General features: G+C 46.6%; 1 long non-coding RNA gene across 1 annotated transcript in view; it reads right to left on the bottom strand.

Moving 5' to 3' along the window:
- Positions 1-19,841, bottom strand: part of LOC134935200 (uncharacterized) — a 60,724-nt gene extending 40,883 nt beyond the window's left edge. Inside the window, exon 1 of the long non-coding RNA XR_010179979.1 lies at positions 19,762-19,841. This is a non-coding gene — a long non-coding RNA (uncharacterized LOC134935200). The remainder of the gene's footprint in view (positions 1-19,761) is intronic.
- Positions 19,842-20,244: the final 403 nt, after the last annotated feature.

Below are 20,244 nucleotides of genomic sequence, written 5' to 3'. Positions count from 1 at the left end.
TATTACTGGCATATAATTCCACACATTAAAAAATGGAGAACAAAAATGTGGAGGGTAAAATAGGGAAAGATCAAGATCCAGTTCCACCTCATGCTGAAGCTGCTGCCACTAGTCATGGCCGAGACGATGAAATGCCATCAACATCGTCTGCCAAGGTCGATGCCCAATGTCATAGTAGAGAGCATGTAAAATCCAAAAAACAAAAGTGCAGTAAAATGACCCAAAAATCTAAATTAAAATCGTCTGAGAAGAAGCGTAAAATTGCCAATATGCCATTTATGACATGGAGTGGCAAGGAACGGCTGAGGCCCTCTCCTATGTTCCTCATGACTAGTGGGTCAGCTTCACATGAGGATGGAAGCACTCATCCTCCCGCTAGAAAACTTAAAAGACTTAAGATGGCAAAAGCACAGCAAAGAACTGTGCGTTCTTCTAAATCACAAATCCCCAAGAAAAGTCCAATTGTGTCGGTTGCGATGCCTGACCTTCCCAACACTAGACAGGAAGAGGTGGCGCCTTCCACCATTTGCACGCCCCCTGCAAGTGCTGGAAGGAGCACCTGCAGTCCAGTTCCTGATAGTCAAATTGAAGATGTCACTGTTGAAGTACACCAGGATGAGGATATGGGTGTTGCTGGCGCTGGGGAGGAAATTGACAAGGAGGATTCTGATGGTGAGGTGGTTTGTTTAAGTCAGGCACCCGGGGAGACACCTGTTGTCCTTGGGACGAATATGGCCATTGACATGCCTGGTCAAAATGCAAAAAAAAATCACCTATTCGGTGTGGAATTATTTCAACAGAAATGCGGACAACTGGTGTCAAGCCGTGTGTTGCCTTTGTCAAGCTGTAATAAGTAGGGGTAAGGACGTTAACCACCTAGGAACATCCTCCCTTATACGTCACCTGGAGCGCTTTCATCAGAAGTCATTGACAAGTTCAAAAACTTTGGGTGACAGTCCACTGCCAACTAAATCCCTTCCTCTTGTAACCAAGCTCCTGCAAACCACACCACCAACTCCCTCAGTGTCAATTTCCTCCTTAGACAGGAAAGCCAATAGTCCTGCAGGCCATGTCACTGTCAAGTCTGACGAGTCCTCTCCTGCCTGGGATTCCTCCGATGCATCCTTGGGTGTAACGCCTACTGCTGCTAGCGCTGCTGTTGTTGCTGCTGGGAGTCGATCGTCATCCAAGAGGGGAAGTCGGAAGACCACTTGTACTACTTCCAGTAAGCAATTGACTGTCCAACTGTTAGGTTCCTGGTGCTCAGAACAAGGGAGATGTTATGAAGCGAGTCCAGAGCACCAGGACGTAATGCAGGGAAAGGGGAATGGAAAGGGAATAGCCTCTGGCGCCCTATCTCCGATGTCTCACCCGTGCTGTCAGTACACTCTTGCGAGACTATGGTTGCTTGAGCCCATGGCAGCCGCGTTTGAAGGGCGGATTACGTCTGCCCAACTTCGATGCCCCCTCAGGTCTTAATGAGAGACAAAGAGTGAACCGAGACAGGGTGATAACAAGGGGCCCTCTGACTAAACAACAAGGCCAGGGGCTACTAACAAACCTAAAACCAAAGTATGTGCGGCTTGCCGCCAAAGGAAAAGAACAACAAAGGAAATGCTGACCACACGCCGACACAATACTTTTGTGTACCGGCGGTGACAGCATAAGCAGAACCCTCTGCAAAACACCAGTGACAGAAATAATAAGGGAATACAGCGGCCTAGGCCGACGGACGCGGCCGTGCCGCTACTCACGGAACCGGTACGAATACTGGCAAACGGACAGGAACTCCCAATGCTGCTGACACAGACTCTCAGAACTGGAGGACAGGCAGAATCCCAAACGACAGACCGGTGGACACCAAGAAGCCAGAAACTTGCACAGGCAACGGTACTGGACCTCAGGACAGGAACGCCTCACGGCAGGACACGGGATCAGACATAGGAATCGACACAGGGACTGACACAGGAATCGACACAGGAAGCTCAGGAACTAGCAGGAACCAAGCTCAGAACTCAAGCAGACTGCAAACCAAGGAATATCACCAGCATCTGTGAATTGCAAACAGCCAGCATATAACAGAGAGGCCTAATTAATAATCCCATGCAGCTGCCTTGTTGCATGATTCCAAACTGACCAGATGCAATTAGCAGCCAGGTGAGGCTGAACACAAGGGAACAAGCTGCAATTACACAGACTCACCAGCGGCAGCAGACAAGAGTATTCTAAAACAGAGCAACAGGAAATCCTGGCATGCAAGACAACTTTATAAACATAAAATAGGAATGAACCACTACCTGTGGTTCATAACAGTATCCCCTCCTTAAGGGTGAGCTCCGAGCACACCATGACACCCACGGGGAACATAAACAGAAGTATAACATGAAATACAGAACAAAACTGCAAAACAGGAATGAGCCACAGCCGTGGCTCATAACATTACCCCCCCCCTTGAGGAGGGGTCAAAAGACCCCAAAATTCAGACTATCCAGAACAAGGGATACAAAAAAAAAAAAAACCTGACACACTGGTCTAACAGACAAGAAAACAAAAAACAAGCTGTAGCAACAACTTGTAACAGTGCCCTCCCCTTGATGGTGGCCACTGGACACAAGACAAGGGGAAAAAAAATCCTTTTTTTTTTATCAAGGCAAGAGTCAAAAATTATTTCTTTTTCTTCTTCTTCTTTTTACAAAGCTCTTTAGGTCTGACCAAGGTAATTCCCCAAACATTGTCTGAACTGATGGTACCACCCAGCAAGGCTGCGTTCAAATCAGAGACAGGTCTCTTACCCTTGGGAGCTGAACTTTCTGGTAAAGTACTATTATTAGAAGAAGAAGTCAAAAAAGCACATCCTGCAGTCAAAACAACGGGCTGGGACTCTTGTGCCGAGTTTACAGTATTTGGTGGACTCTCAGCAGACAAGACGGGTGACTTAGAGGAACCTGAACCAATTTCTTTGGAACCATATCTTTTAATAATTGCATCACTGAATGCTGGGGGATCCTGAAGAATGGGATCTTCAGCTTTCATTAGGCTGGTCGCCCACTCAAAAGGCTCTCCTCTAAAAGAATAAATCAGATAAAGCACAATGTTCTCTGAAGTGATGCCCAGAAATGGTCTAGACAACATAATAATGTAATAGTGTTTGTAAAGTGCCAAAAATTGGGCTAAGTCCCCATCAAAGATTATGGATGTTGAGATATCAGAGTCAGGATCTGTTTCCTTCTCATCTGACTGACTGGAGTGCTTTGCTAGGACCTGGTCACTATTGACCTTACTCGAGGCTGAGACTCTCTGAACCCCACCCGGGGCTGAGACTTTCTGAACCCCACCCGGGGCAGTGACTTTCTGAACCCCACCCGGGGCAGTGACTTTCTGAACCCCACCCGGGGCAGTGACTTTCTGAACCCCACCCGGGGCAGTGACTTTCTGAACCCCACCCGGGGCAGTGACTTTCTGAACCCCACCCGGGGCAGTGACTTCCGGGAACCCCGCTGGGGCAGTGGCCTCCGGGAACCCCGCTCGGGCAGTGGCCTCCGGGAACCCCGCTCGGGCAGTGGCCTCCGAGAACCCCGCTGGAGCAGTGGCCTCCGAGAACCCCGCTGGGGCAGTGGCCTCCGAGAACCCCGCTGGGGCCAGCACCTCGGATTCTTTTACTGGGACCGGACCGTTGGCCTCCCTGACTGGGATCGGGCCATCGGCCTCCCTCTCTGAGTCAATAATTATCGAAAGTTCTCCCGGGACTATGACTTCCGGGACTTTTGCTGAAGCAATAACGTTCAGATCCTCCACTAATGCTATGCTTCTTAAGTTCTTTCCTGGGGAAGCGACTTCTAGACCCTTCTTTGGGGCTGCGTCTCTCGAGACCCCACTTGGGGATATTACTTCAAAGATCCCTTCTGGAGTTTTGCTTCTCGAGTTCCCCTCAAGAACTATGGTTTTAGAGACCCTTTCTAGGGTTGCGCTTTTCAAGTCCCTACCTGGGGTAACAGCTTCTGAGACCCCTTCCGGTATGGACACCTGAACAATAATATTTGATGTCCCTCTATAAGCTAGGGCATCGGGTACCGCTCCAGCACTCTGGGCATCGGGTACCGCTCCAGCACTCTGGGCATCGGGTACCGCTCCAGCACTCTGGGCACCGGGTACCGCTCCAGCACTCTGGGCACCGGGTACCGCTCCAGCACTCTGGGCATCGGGTACCGCTCCAGCACTCTGGGCATCGGGCACCGCTCCAGCACTCTGGGCATCGGGCACCGCTCCAGCACTCTGGGCATCGGGCACCGCTCCAGGACCCTGGGCATCGGGCACCACACCAGGAACCTGGGCATCGGGCACCACTCCAGGAACCTGGGCATCGGGCACCACTCCAGGAACCTGGGCATCAGGCACCACTCCAGGAACCTGGGCATCAGGCACCACTCCAGGAACCTGGGCATCAGGCACCACTCCAGGAACCTGGGCATCAGGCACCACTCCAGGAACCTGGGCATCAGGCACCACTCCAGGGACTTGCAACTCCGCTTCCACAGGAACCCCTAGAGAGGAGAGAAACATTCTCTTTTGATTCCTGAATCTATAATGGGGCTCCCTTGCCCAAGGACCCCAATTATAGGACAGAGAGCTTTTTTGTGTGGGTTGTGTGACAAGTACCTCTGCCACAGTAGAGACAGGAGTAGGTCTTGTATCATGACTCAACTTGGCCAGAGGGCAAGACTCGTCACCACACTTTGGCTTGCGCAACTCACAGGTCTGCAGATAATGGCCTAAACCCCTACAATATAGGCATAAGTTTAAGTTTCTGCGATGCAGACGCTCCTCTTCTGAGAGCCTAGGCCGCAGAAAACTTTTAAACCTTTTCTCTTCAATTAAACCAGAGGATTCTCTTGTCACCATACTGTGAACAAGAGTCTCTTTAGAGATAGATGTACTCTCAATGACTTCTGGCAAAATGAGCAAGATTTTAGTCAGAAGGTTTTGCAGTTGCTTTAGGGATTGCTGCAAAACTTCTAGTCACTCTGGTCTCAAAGCACTGAATACAGAGTTCAGGGCTGCGAGAGATGCCTGCAGGGCTTGCATAGTAGACATAGGAAGATTTAAGACTAGACAAGACAAGGCAAGACAAGGCAAGACAAGACTAAATTTTGCTAAACAAAACAAGACTTTTTTTTTTTTTAAACACCGGACTGGATTCTAAACACCGGACTGGATTCTAAACACCGGACTGGATTCTAGACTAGACACTGGACTGGGCCAAAAAAGAAAAAAAGTTTTATTTCTTTTTTGTGGTATGGCTGGTGATAATGTTAGGTTCCTGGTGCTCAGAACAAGGGAGATGTTATGAAGCGAGTCCAGAGCACCAGGACGTAATGCTGGGAAAGGGGAATGGAAAGGGAATAGCCCCTGGCACCCTATCTCCGTTGTCTCACCCGTGCTGTCAGTACACTCTTGCGAGACTATGGTTGCTTGAGCCCATGGCAGCCGCGTTTGAAGGGCGGATTACGTCTGCCCAACTTCGATGCCCCCTCAGGTCTTAATGAGAGACAAAGAGTGAACTGAGACAGGGTGATAACAAGGGGCCCTCTGACTAAACAACAAGGCCAGGGGCTACTAACAAACCTAAAACCAAAGTATGTGCGGCTTGCCGCCAAAGGAAAAGAACAACAAAGGAAATGCTGACCACACGCCGACACAATACTTTTGTGTACCGGCGGTGACAGCATAAGCAGAACCCTCTGCAAAACACCAGTGACAGAAATAATAAGGGAATACAGCGGCCTAGGCCGACGGACGCGGCCGTGCCGCTACTCACGGAACCGGTACGAATACTGGCAAACGGACAGGAACTCCCAATGCTGCTGACACAGACTGTCAGAACTGGAGGACAGGCAGAATCCCAAACGATAGACCGGTGGACACCAAGAAGCCAGAAACTTGCACAGGCAACGGTACTGGACCTCAGGACAGGAACGCCTCACGGCAGGACATGGGATCAGACATAGGAATCGACACAGGGACTGACACAGGAATCGACACAGGAAGCTCAGGAACTAGCAGGAACCAAGCTCAGAACTCAAGCAGACTGCAAACCAAGGAATATCACCAGCATCTGTGAATTGCAAACAGCCAGCATATAACAGAGAGGCCTAATTAATAATCCCATGCAGCTGCCTTGTTGCATGATTCCAAACTGACCAGATGCAATTAGCAGCCAGGTGAGGGTGAACACAAGGGAACAAGCTGCAATTACACAGACTCACCAGCGGCAGCAGACAAGAGTATTCTAAAACAGAGCAACAGGAAATCCTGGCATGCAAGACAACTTTATAAACATAAAATAGGAATGAACCACTACCTGTGGTTCATAACACCAACAGTCCTTTGCGAGGAAGATGAAATATCACAGCAGTCATCCTGCTGCAAAGCGGATAACTCAGGCCTTGGCAGCCTGGGTGGTGAGAAATGTGTTTCCGGTATCCACCGTTAATTCACAGGGAACTAGAGAATTGATTGAGATACTGTGTCCCCGGTACCGAATACCATCTAGGTTCCATTTCTCTAGGCAGGCGATACCAAAAATGTACACAGACGTCAGAAAAAGAGTCACCAGTGTCCTAATAAATGCAGTTGTACCAAATGTCCACCTAACCACGGACATGTGGACAAGTGGACCAGGGCATACTCAGGACTATATGACTGTGACAGACCACTGGGTAGATGTATTGCCTCCCGCAGCAAGAACAGCAGCGGCGACACCAGTAGCAGCATCTCTCAAACGCCAACTCGTTCCTAGGCAGGCTACGCTTTGTTTCACCGCTTTCCATAAAAGGCACACAGCTGACAACCTCTTACGGAAACTGAGGAACATCATCGCAGAATGGCTTACCCCAATTGGACTCTCCTGGGGATTTGTGACATCGGACAACACCACCAATATTGTGCGTGCATTACAACTGGGCAAATTCCAGTACGTCCCATGTTTTGCACATACATTGAATTTGGTGGTGCAGAATTATTTAAAAAAACAACAGGGTCATGCAAGAGATGCTGTCGGTGGCCCGAAGAATTGCGGGACACTTTCAGCATTCAGCCACCGCGTACCGAAGACTGGAGCACCAGCAAACACTCCTGAACCTGCCCTGCCATCATCTGAAGCAAGAGGTGGTAACGAGGTGGAATTCAACCCTCTATATGCTTCAGAGGATGGAGGAGCAGCAAAAGGCCATTCAAGCCTATACAGCTACCTACGATATAGGCAAAGGAGGGGGAATGCACCTGACTCAAGCGCAGTAGAGAATGATTTCAACGTTGTGCAAGGTTCTGCAACCCTTTGAACTTGCCACACGTGAAGTCAGTTCAGACACTGCCAGCCTGAGTCAGGTCATTCCCCTCATCAGGCTTTTGCAGAAGAAGCTGGAGAGATTGAAGGAGGAGCTAAAACAGAGCGTATCCACTAGGCATGTGGAACTTGTGGATGGAGCCCTTAATTCGCTTAACCAGGATTCACGGGTGGTCAATCTGTTGAAATCAGAGCACTACATTTTGGCCACCGTGCTCGATCCTAGATTTAAAACCTACGTTGTATCTCTCTTTCTGGCAGACACAAGTCTGCAGAGGTTCAAAGACCTGCTGGTGAGAAAATTGTCAAGTCAAGCAGAACGTGACCCGTCAACAGCTCCTCCTTCACATTCTCCCGCAACTGGGGCTGCGAGGAAAAGGCTAAGAATTCCGAGCCCTCCCGCTGGCGGTGATGCAGGGCAGTCTGGAGCGAGTGCTGACATCTGGTCCGGACTGAAGGACCTGCCAACGATTACTGACATGTCGTCTATTGTCACTGCATATGATCCTGTCACCATTGAAAGAATGGTGGAGGATTATATGAGTGACCGCATCCAAGTAGGCACGTCAGACAGTCCGTACGTATACTGGCAGGAAAAAGGCAATTTGGAGGCCCTTGCACAAACTGGCTTTATTTTACCTAAGTTGCCCCCCTCCAGTGTGTTCTCCGAAAGAGTGTTTAGTGCATCCGCTCACCTTGTCAGCAATCGGCGTACGAGGTTACTTCCAGAAAATGTGGACAAGATGATGTTCACCAAAATGAATTATAATCAATTCCTCCGTGGAGACATTCACCAGCAATTGCCTCCAAAAAGTACACAGGGACCTGAGATGGTGGATTCCAGTGGGGACGAATTAATAATCTGTGAGGAGGGGGATATACACAGTGAAAGGGGTGAGGAATCGGACGATGAGGAGGAGGTGGACATCTTGCCTCTGTAGAGACAGTTTGTGCAAGGAGAGATTGATTGCTTCTTTTTTGGTGGGGGCCCAAACCAACCAGTCATTTCAGTCACAGTTGTGTGGCAGACCCTGTCGCTGAAATGATGGGTTTGTTAAAGTGTGCATGTCCTGTTTATACAACATAAGGGTGGGTGGGAGGGCCCAAGGACAATTCCATCTTGCACCTCTTTTTTCTTTCATTTTTCTTTGCATCATGTGCTGTTTGGGGACTATTTTTTGAAGTGCCATCCTGTCTGACACTGCAGTGCCACTCCTAGATGGGCCAGGTGTTTGTGTCGGCCACTTGGGTCGCTTAGCTTAGTCACACAGCTACCTCATTGCGCCTCTTTTTTTCTTTGCATCATGTGCTGTTTGGGGACTATTAATTTAATCTGCCATCCTGTCTGACACTGCAGTGCCACTCCTAGATGGGCCAGGTGTTTGTGTCGGCCACTTGGGTCGCTTAGCTTAGTCACACAGCTACCTCATTGCGCCTCTTTTTTTCTTTGCATCAAGTGCTGTTTGGGGACTATATTTTTAATCTGCCATCCTGTCTGACACTGCAGTGCCACTCCTAGATGGGCCAGGTGTTTGTGTCAGCCACTTGGGTCGCTTAGCTTAGTCACACAGATACCTCATTGCGCCTCTTTTTTTCTTTGCATCATGTGCTGTTTGGGGACTATTTTTTTGAAGTACCATCCTGTCTGACACTGCAGTGCCACTCCTAGATGGGCCAGGTGTTTGTGTCGGCCACTTGGGTCGCTTAGCTTAGTCACACAGCTACCTCATTGCACCTCTTTTTTTCTTTGCATCATGTGCTGTTTGGGGACAATTTTTTAAATCTGCCATCCTGTCTGACACTGCAGTGCCACTCCTAGATGGGCCAGGTGTTTGTGTCGGCCACTTGGGTCGCTTAGCTTAGCCATACAGCGACCTTGGTGCACCTCTTTTTTTCTTTGCATCATGTGCTGTTTGGGGACTATTTGTTTGAAGTGCCATCCTGTCTGACACTGCAGTGCCACTCCTAGATGGGCCAGGTGTTTGTGTCGGCCACTTGTGTCGCTTAGCTTAGTCACACAGCTACCTCATTGCGCCTCTTTTTGTCTTTGCATCATGTGCTGTTTAGGGACAATTTTTTTAATCTGCCATCCTGTCTGACCCTGCAGTGCCACTCCTAGATGGGCCATGTGTTTGTGCCGGCCACTTGGGTCGCTTAGCTTAGTCATCAAGCGACCTCGGTGCAAATTTTAGGACTAAAAATAATAGTGTGAGGTGTGAGGTGTTCAGAATAGACTGGAAATGAGTGGAAATTATGGTTATTGAGGTTAATAATACTATGGGATCAAAATGACACCCAAATTCTATGATTTAAGCTTTTTTTGAGTTTTTTTTGTAAAAAAAACACCCGAATCCAAAACACACCCGAATCCGACAAAAACATTTCAGGGAGGTTTTGCCAAAACGCGTCCGAATCCAAAACATGGCCGAGGAACCGAATCCAAAACCAAAACACAAAACCCGAAAAATTTCTGGTGCACATCACTAAAAAAAAAATTTTTTTTCATGTTGTCATTATGGGGTATTGTGTGTAGAATTTTGTGGGGGGGAAATTAATTTAATCATATTGGAATAAGGCTGTAACGTAACAAAATGTGGAAAAAGTGAAGCGCTGTGAATATTTTCCGGATGCACTGTATATGGTATTGTTAGATAAAATAGGTACTTCTTTTGATAGGTGGTGTATTTCATGAGGGTTAACTGTGTTGAGTTAGGTTGGGTGGGTGATGTTGTTTGTAGATGAACAAACAGTACAGTGGCTACATATTTTAATTAGAGATGTGCACCGGAAATTTTTCGGGTTTTGTGTTTTGGTTTTGGATTCGGTTCCGCGGCCGTGTTTTGGATTCGGACGTGTTTTGGCAAAACCTCACTGAAATTTTTTTGTCGGATTCGGGTGTGTTTTGGATTCGGGTGTTTTTTTTTCAAAAACCTCTCAAAAACAGCTTAAATCATAGAATTTGGGGGTAATTTTGATCCCATAGTATTATTAACCTCAATAACCATAATTTCCACTCATTTTCAGTCTATTCTGAACACCTCACAATATTATTTTTAGTCCTAAAATTTGCACCGAGGTCGCTGGATGACTAAGCTAAGCGACCCAAGTGGGCGGCACATACACCAGGCCCATCTAGGAGTGGCACTGCAGTGTCAGACAGGATGGTACTTAAAAAAATTAGTCCCAAACATCACATGATGCAGAGATAAATAAAAAATAAAAAAGAGTTGCAATATGGAATTGTCCTTGGGCCCTCCCACCCACCCTTATGTTGTATAAACAGGACATGCACACTTTAACAAACCCATCATGTCAGCCACAGGGTCTGCCACACGACTGTGGCTGAAATGACTGGTTGGTTTGGGCCCCCACCAAAAAAGAAGCAATCAATCTCTCCTTGCACAAACTGGTCTACAGAGGCAAGATGTCCACCGCCTCCTCATCGTCCAATTCATCACCCCTTTTACTGTGTACATCCCCCTCCTCACAGAGTATTAATTCGTCCCCACTGGAATCTACAATCTCGGGTCCATGTGTACTTTCTGGAGGCAATTGCTGGTGAATGTCTCCAGGAAGGAATTGTTTATAATTCATTTTGATGAACATCATCTTCTCCACATTTTCTGGAAGTAACCTCGTACGCTGATTGCTGACAATGTGACCGGCTGCACTAAACACTCTTTCGGAGTGCACACTGGAGGTAAAATTAGGTAACTTAGGTAAAATAAAGCCAGTTTATGCAAGGACCTCCAAATTGCCTCTTTTTTCCTGCCAGTATACGTACGGACTGTCTGACGTGCCTACTTGGATGCGGTCACTCATATAATCCTCCACCATTCTTTCAATGGTGACAGAATCCTATGCAGTGACAGTAGACGACATGTTAGTAATCGTTGGCAGGTCCTTCAGTCCGGACCAGATGTCAGCACTCGCTCCAGACTGCCCTGCATCACCGCCAGTGGGTTGGCTCAGAATTCTTAGCCTTTTCCTCGCAGCCCCAGTTGCGGTAGAATGTGAATGAGGAGCTGTTGACGGGTCACGTTCCGCTTGACTTGACAAGTGTCTCACCAGCAGGTCTTTGAACATGTGCAGACTTGTGTCTGCCGGAAAGAGAGATACAACGTAGGCTTTAAACCTAGGATCGAGCACGGTGGCCAAAATGTAGTGCTCTGATTTCAACAGATTGACCACCCGTGAATCCTGGTTAAACGAATTAAGGGCTCCATCCACAAGTCCCATATGCCTAGCGGAACCGCTCTGTTTTAGCTCCTCCTTCAATCTCTCCAGCTGCTTCTGCAAAAGCCTGATGAGGGGAATGACCTGACTCAGGCTGGCAGTGTCTGAACTGACTTCACGTGTGGCAAGTTCAAAGGGTTGCAGAACCTTGCACAACGTTGAAATCATCCTCCACTGCGCTTGAGTCAGGTGCATTCCCCCTCCTTTGCCTATATCGTAGGCAGATGTATAGGCTTGAATGGCCTTTTGCTGCTCCTCCATCCTCTGAAGCATATAGAGGGTTGAATTTCACCTCGTTACCACCTCTTGCTTCAGATGATGGTGGGGCAGGTTCAGGAGTGTTTGCTGGTGCTCCAGTCTTCAGCACGCGGTGGCTGAATGCCGAAAGTGGCCCGCAATTCTTCGGGACACTGACAGCATCTCTTGCACGCCCCTGTCGTTTTAAAAAAAATTCTGCACCACCAAATTCAATGTATGTGCAAAACATGGGACGTGCTGGAATTTGCCCACATGTAATGCACGCACAATATTGGTGGCATTGTCCGATGTCACAAATCCCCAGGAGAGTCCAATTAGGGTAAGCCATTCTGCGATGATACTCCTCAGTTTCCGTAAGAGGTTGTCAGCTGTGTGCCTCTTATGGAAAGTGGTGATACAAAGCGTAGCCTGCCTAGGAACAAGTTGGCGTTTGCGAGATGCTGCTACTGGTGCCGCCGCTGCTGTTCTTGCTGCGGGAGGCAATACATCTACCCAGTGGGCTGTCACAGTCATATAGTCCTTAGTCTGCCCTACTCCACTTGTCCACATGTCCGTGGTTAAGTGAACATTGGGTATAACTGCATTTTTTAGGACACTGGTGACTCTTTTTCTGACGTCTGTGTACATTCTCAGTATCGCCTGCCTAGAGAAGTGGAACCTAGATGGTATTTGGTACCGGGGACACACTACCTCAAGAAATTCTCTAATTCCCTGTGAATTAACGGAGGATACCGGACACTCGTTCAACACTAACACAGCTGCCAAGGCCTGAGTTATCCGCTTTGCAGCAGGATGACTGCTGTGATATTTCATCTTCCTCGCAAAGGACTGTTGGACAGTCAATTGCTTACTGGAAGTAGTACAAGTGGTCTTCCGACTTCCCCTCTGGGATGACAATTGACTCCCAGCAGCAACAACAGCAGCGTCAGCAGCAGTAGGCGTTACACTCAAGGATCCATCGGAGGAATCCCAGTTAGGAGAGAACTCATCAGACTTGCTAGTGACATGGCCTGCAGGACTATTGGCGTTCATGTCTAAGGAGGAAATTGACACTGAGGGTGTTGGTGGTGTGGTTTGCAGGAGCTTGGGTACAAGAGGAAGGGATTTAGTTGTCAGTGGACTGCTTCCGATGTCACTCAAAGTTTTTGAACTTGTCAATGACTTCTGATGAATGCGCTCCAGGTGACGTATAAGGAAGGATGTTCCTAGGTGGTTAACGTCCTTACCCCTACTTATTACAGTTTGACAAAGGTAACACATGGCTTGACACCTGTTGTCCGCATTTCTGTTAAAATAATTCCACACCGAAGAGGTGATTTTTTTTTTGTAATTTGACCAGGCATGTCAATGGCCATATTCGTCCCAAGGACAACAGGTGTCTCCCCGGGTGCCTGACTTAAACAAACCACCTCACCATCAGAATCCTCCTTGTCAATTTCCTCCTCAGCACCAGCAACACCCATATCCTCATCCTGGTGAACTTCAACAGTGACATCTTCAATTTGGCTATCAGGAACTGGACTGTGGGTGCTCCTTCCAGCACTTTCAGGGGGCGTGCAAATGGTGGAAGGCGCCACCTCTTCTCGTCCAGTGTTGGGAAGGTCAGGCATCACAACCGACACAATTGGATTCTCCTTGGTGATTTGTCATTTTGAAGAATGCACAGTTCTTTGCTGTGCTTTTGCCAGCTTAAGTCTTTTCATTTTTCTAGCGAGAGGATGAGTGCTTCCATCCTCATGTGAAGCTGACCCACTAGCCATGAACATAGGCCAGGGCCTCAGCCGTTCCTTGCCGCTCCGTGTCGTAAATGGCATATTGGCAAGTTTACGATTCTCCTCAGACGCTTTTAATATAGATTTTTGGGTTATTATACTGAACTTTTGTTTTTTGGATTTTACATGCTCTCTACTATGACATTGGGCATCGGCCTTGGCATACAACGTTGATGGCATTTCATTGTCTCGGCCATGACTAGTGGCAGCAGCTTCAGCACGAGGTGGAAGTGGATCTTGATCTTTCCCTGTTTTACCCTCCACATTTTTGTTCTCCATTTTTTAATGTGTGGAATTATATGCCAGTAATATATCAATAGCAATGGCCTACTGTACTGTACTATATATGTATACTGCTGGTCACCAAAATGCTGCACTGTCCTACTATATACTGCTCACAATAATGCAGCACAGAGATAGTATACTTGACACAGAGCTGCAAGATACAGCAATGGCCTACTGTACTGTACTATATATGTATACTGCTGGTCACCAAAATGCTGCACTGTCCTACTATATGCTGCTCACAATAATGCAGCACAGAGAAAGTATACTTGACACAGAGCTGCAAGATACAGCAATGGCCTACTGTACTGTACTATATATGTATACTGCTGGTCACCAAAATGCTGCACTGTCCTACTATATACTGCTCACAATAATGCAGCACAGAGATAGTATACTTGACTGACACAGTGCTGCAAGATACAGCAATGGCCTACTGTACTGTACTATATATGTATACTGCTGGTCACCAAAATGCTGCACTGTCCTACTATATACTGCTCACAATAATGCAGCACAGAGATAGTATACTTGACACAGAGCTGCAAGATACAGCAATGGCCTACTGTACTGTACTATATATGTATACTGCTGGTCACCAAAATGCTGCACTGTCCTACTATATACTGCCCACAATAATGCAGCACAGAGATAGTATACTTGACACAGAGCTGCAAGATACAGCAATGGCCTACTGTACTGTACTATATATGATACTGCTGGTCACCAAAATGCTGCACTGTCCTACTATATACTGCTCACAGTAATGCAGCACAGAGATAGTATACTTGACACAGTGCTGCAAGATACAGCAATGGCCTACTGTACTGTACTATATATGTATACTGCTGGTCACCAAAATGCTGCACTGTCCTACTATATACTGCTCACCATAATGCAGCACAGAGATAGTATACTTAACACAGAGCTGCAAGATACAGCAATGGCCTACTGTACTGTACTACTATAATTATATACTGGTGGTCCCCAGACCCCACAATGCAGCACACTGAGCACAGATATTTGCAGCACACTGAGCACAGATTTGGAGCGTTTTCAGGCAGAGAACGTAGATATTTTCAGCACACTGAGCACAGATATTTGTAGCACACTGAGCACAGATATTTGCAGCACACTGAGCACAGATTACGGAGCTTTTCAGGGAGAGAACGCAGCCACGTCCTCTCCGTTCAATCTCCAATGCACGAGTGAAAATGGCGGCAACGCACGGCTCTTTATACAGAATACGAATCTCGCGAGAATCCGTCAGCGGGATGATGACGTTCGGGCGCGTTCAGGTTAACCGAGCAAGGCGGGAAGATCCGAGGCTGCCTCGGAACCGTGTAAAATAGGTGAAGTTCGGGGGGCGGGGGGGGGGGGGGGGGGGGTATGGGGGTGTTCGGATCTCGGAGAACCGAACCCGCTCATCTCTAATTTTAATGCATATACTTTAATCCACAGATGCATTCTACAAGAGGGAACCCATATTTATAGGCACAATATAAAAAACGACACTTCACCCATGTGCAAATGTAGCACATGTAAACATGTTTTCTCTCTGCTATCCTTCTACTAACCTAAATGATCATGAAAGTGTACAATAGAGACATTTACAATGCTTCCACACAGCTGAACTGTACCTTTAAGATATTTATAATTCAAAGGTGGACACTCCAGCTGTTCTTGAATTACATATCCCATCATGCTCAGCCAGCAGGCTGCCTTAGTTGCAGTGCAGTCCATCATGGTGGGTATGCCAATAAATCAAGCCTTTGTTACCTGCTTCACTATAGTGTATGGCAGTGTCATTTTTCTGACTGTGATGTAGACTGTATAAAACCAGTAAATCAAAATGCTGCCTAGGAGTGGTTAATTACAAAGTGGCATATAATTCACCTATAATGACACAGAAAACAGTACCTCTGTGTTTTTGATTTCTCTTATACATTTAGCATGTAATTAGTAGCAAAGCAATGTTGATAACAAAAAATCTGTGTAAAATTAGCATGTACATATGACTGAAATCATGCATAAATCATAAAAAATAAATCTGTATTGATTCTAGTTGCAGAGATCAATACTGATGTATATTTTGATATATGACCTGTATATCCACATATGGTTTCTTATTGACTTTCATGTGACATGAATATGGTCACTGTAAGTGCTGCAGCCTTCAGTCTTTCTAACCCTGCACATTTGTTGCAATGAGAAGGTAAAATGTAAATTAAAAACTATTTGTCGGTTACTGTTCCTTTGCCCAGGAAAATGTAAATTTTATATGACAAAAAATATATATATATTTAGTCCAGGTCATGAGAACAGCATCATATATGTTTCAATATAGTTCATGGGCCAGAACTTATTTAAAAAATAAATAAATAAACAAATAAAATATCCAAATGTCTAAAGATGATCATATTGTAATAAAAAGCCTTGCACTGTAGGGCAGTACTGTTATACAATAAATTGGCAATCACTGAGAATACTCACAGTCAGAATATACTAATTTTAATAATTAATTTTGTTAAACAATGATGTATTTGTTTGGGAATCAGTCAGGATACCAACACCGGAATACCGACCCTATTCCGAATGCCGACACCGGCATCCAGAATGGGTATACCATCCCAGTGGCAGAATACTGACAGCCGCGGGGGTGGGGGGTGGGAGGGTTTGAGTTAGGTTGCGTCCTGGGGCGGGGGCTAGGATTAGGCTGCGGGGAGGAGGGGTTAGGGTTAGACATCCCCCCCACCCCCCCGGAAGGTTAGGCTGCGGGTGGGTTAGGTTTAGGCAGCAGGGACAGGGGGTTAGGTTTAGGCACCTACGGGAGGAGGTTAAGGTTAGGCTGCGGGGAGGGAGGGTTATAGGGTTGTGGAGAGGGGAGAACACCCCTTACTCACCCCTGCGGCTTAGTAAAAATCAGGGTCCCAGCTTCTGTATTTCGAGCTCCAGGATTCCATGCACCAGTAAATCATACTGCTCCCATTAGGTTGGCACCTGCAGTGCTGTTTCCAGACAATTTGGCTCCCAGTGCGAGCAGTAAAAAGATGCGCCCCCCCCCCCACCCCACATAGACATTCAAAAATCCCCCCCCCCCTTCCTAGACAAAACCAAAACTATTTTGCGCATGCCAAAGATTTGCGCGCTCCCGGTTATGGGGCATTGCCTCATTAAAATGGGCATGGCTTTGCTAAAATGGGCGTGGCCTCGCAGGAAAAGACTCAATTACACCCCAGTTTTTGACCCTGCAACAACAGACCTCAGCCACCTCAGGGAACAAAAAACATTCCACGATATTAAGCCCCACACAGTAATGCCCTATGCACCATAATATGCCCCCTGTACCATATTATGCACACACCGCAATGCCTGTGATACATTATACCCTACAGTAAAGCTTAGAATTACTTTTAAATTACCTGCTCGTTGCCATGGGTTTCATGCACTAGGTGTCATGCTTTTGCCAGGGGTTTCATGTGCTGGATGTCATGCTCATTACCAGGGATTTCATGCTCTGGGTGTCATGCTAGTTGCCAGGGGAGTGTAATGTTTGTTGGCAGGGGTTCCATGCTCATTGCCAGGGGTTTCAAGCCCTGCTGTCATTGCTCATTGTGTAATGCTCATTGTCATGGGGAAATGCACATTTCCAGGGGTAATGCTCATGCCCAGGGGTAGGAATTCCATGGCACCAGTCCGCCAGCACTACTATCAGGCTCCCTCTCTTCCCGGCCATAGTACTTTGCTCGGGGGGGTGAAGTTTTGGGAAATGATGTGGTTGCATCATGGCATAATTCCGTGAAACTCCACCCCCTGAGTGGGGTACTGTGGGAGGGGGGATATGGGAGCAGAATAGGTGCTGGCAAGTGCCGCGGCGGGTGCCCCATGCGATCACATGGCTCACACACTGCTAGAAATGGCACTGAGCACTTGAACGACTAGTGACCATCATATACCTCTGCATCGTAGCACAAATCACCACTGCTGCCAAAGCCATCCACCACTGCTGCCAAAGCCATCCAGAGGTCTATGACGGTCACTAGATGACCGAGGTCGACAACGGATAAGTTTTGGCTTTTTTTTTATTCTTTTTCAGTGTTGCATTGATGTTGAAACTATGATTTTAAGTGGCATTTATTGTGCTTGAATCATTATGGACATAAGTACTTTTTTCTCCACCATTGCCATCAGTATGGATTTTTAAAGTGTTTTTTGGAAAAATAATAAAATGAAAACTTTTTTTCTACTGTATTTGAGTGCCCTTTTCCTACAATAGTATTTTTTCTGGACCTGGGAAGGAACATCTTAAAGGGAGCACAGTTTATTTATATTTATGGAGTGTGCATTTGTTCATTGTTTTTATATATATATTCATATATATATATGCCTTGATCAATAAAATAAATATGAGTCTTTGTTGACATAATATATATAATTGCCTATGTTGACATAATAAATATAAGCGCCTTTGTTGACATAATAATCGCCAATTTGTGGTGCCATTTAAAACTGTGGATGCTGTATCCCACTGCAACATTGTTCACATAAATATAAGTTACTGTTAGGGTCTCCTGCCCTGTGCTGCCACGTCGTCATGGCAACCGGGAGACAAGTGCTAGCGGAGTGGCCTGAGCGCAGCTGATACTCCGGTTCGGGTCTTTTGCTGTGCAGTGGTTACAGGCTTTGTGCACGGCAGGGGATCCGGTGCTGGTTTTTGTGCTCACAGTCTGTGAGGTCTGAGTGGGGCGTGGACAGCACCTGCTATATAAGGCCTCTTCTCAGGTTAAGCAGATGCTGCTGAATCTTTGTTGGTTAGTCAGTTCCTGAAAGTTAGCCAGTACTGTGTAGCTTTGTATTTGTTGTTGCTTACTGCAAATAGGCCTTGGGGTTTGGTACTACACTCTGCCAATCCAGACCTAGCAGTAAAACTGGAGTCAGTCGTTTAACTTGCTGAGGTTTTTTTGCTACTCTGTGAACTTAGCAAGTTTGCGGCTGTATTCTCAGACTTGCCTGCCTAAATCCTTTCTCACTGTGCAATGTGTTCAGGTGTCAGTTTAGTGGCAGTAAGCTGAACCTGTGCACTGCAAGTGAGGATTAGGATTGTGGAGACTCTCCTTGTGTCTATCATTCCATCTCTGACCAAGGAGTTTACTGCCACACCCGTTGGTAACCCTTTAGGGTTTTGCTGTTGCCCTTAGCAACAGCATTTCGGGTTCTCTACGTATTAAAACACAACATCTTGCTTTTTCCATCTGAGCATTCCTAATACTAGGGAGACACCCAGTTTCTTAGCCTCTGGGCTTCTCTGTTCACTTTGTGTTTATTTTGTTACCCTATCACCTTCTGTGTATGTAGTCATATTCCCCAGTCTGTCTGTGAGTTCATTTGTTTTGCATCCCTATCCGTTCAGACACCAGTACATTCCTGCAGGCACTGGTGTGCATAACAGTTCAGACACCAGTACATTCCTGCAGGCACTGGTGTGCATAACAGTTCAGACACCAGTACATTCCTGCAGGCACTGGTGTACATAACAGTTTTGTAACGCCTCACTGTTTGAGTTTTTGTTAAAAAAAAAGGGAAAAAATTGCTCTTTTTTGTACAGCTTGTGTGTGTTGATTTTGATATGGATAGCAGGAGCAGCAACGAACTGCTAGCGCTGCAGCTGCTGCCAGTCATGATAGTACATCTACTAAAGGTGGTCCAGGGGGCAGAAAGTTTAGGTAAGGGCATGTAAAATCAGAATCTTTTGCAATGTTAAGGAAAGGGGTAAAGGCAACAAATCAGTGCCCATAACACTAAAGAACACTAAAGGTCAAACTGTGTCTTTATAAATCCCTGAGGAGAGTCTATGGGTGTTCACATTACCTATGTCTGAGTCTGACATTTCTCGCACAGTCCTCATAGAGCAGCCTCTTTTGCCTCCTTTCACCATTTCTGCAGCATCTGCACATGTGGAGAGCAACACAAGTAAAGATGGTGATAAGAACATAATAGAAATTGAGGATGCTAGTGTGGTAGTGAAACAGGATGAGGGGGATATTTGTATACTACCACTATCTGACACTAATAAGGAAGATGAAGATGTTGATGATATTGTTTGTGTAAGTCAGCCACCAGTGTTTGCAGTTCTTGTACGTGATAAAAAGAAAGTGATTGTGATGCCTAAACATAAGACGAAAAAAGCCAACTCTAGTGTGTGGAATTATTTTTACCCAAATACTGACAATGTTTGTTAAGGAATCTGCTCCATTTGGGAGGCCAAAGTTAGTAAAGATAGGGGCAGTAACCATCTGGGCACCTCCTCCATGTTACGTCCTTTGCAGCAAGTTCACGAAATTTATTTTACAA

This window comes from Pseudophryne corroboree, chromosome 6, assembly GCF_028390025.1.
Source record: "Pseudophryne corroboree isolate aPseCor3 chromosome 6, aPseCor3.hap2, whole genome shotgun sequence".
NCBI lineage: Eukaryota > Metazoa > Chordata > Amphibia > Anura > Myobatrachidae > Pseudophryne > Pseudophryne corroboree.
Note: the sequence above shows the minus strand (reverse complement) of the source record. Positions and strands in the feature narration are given on the sequence as shown.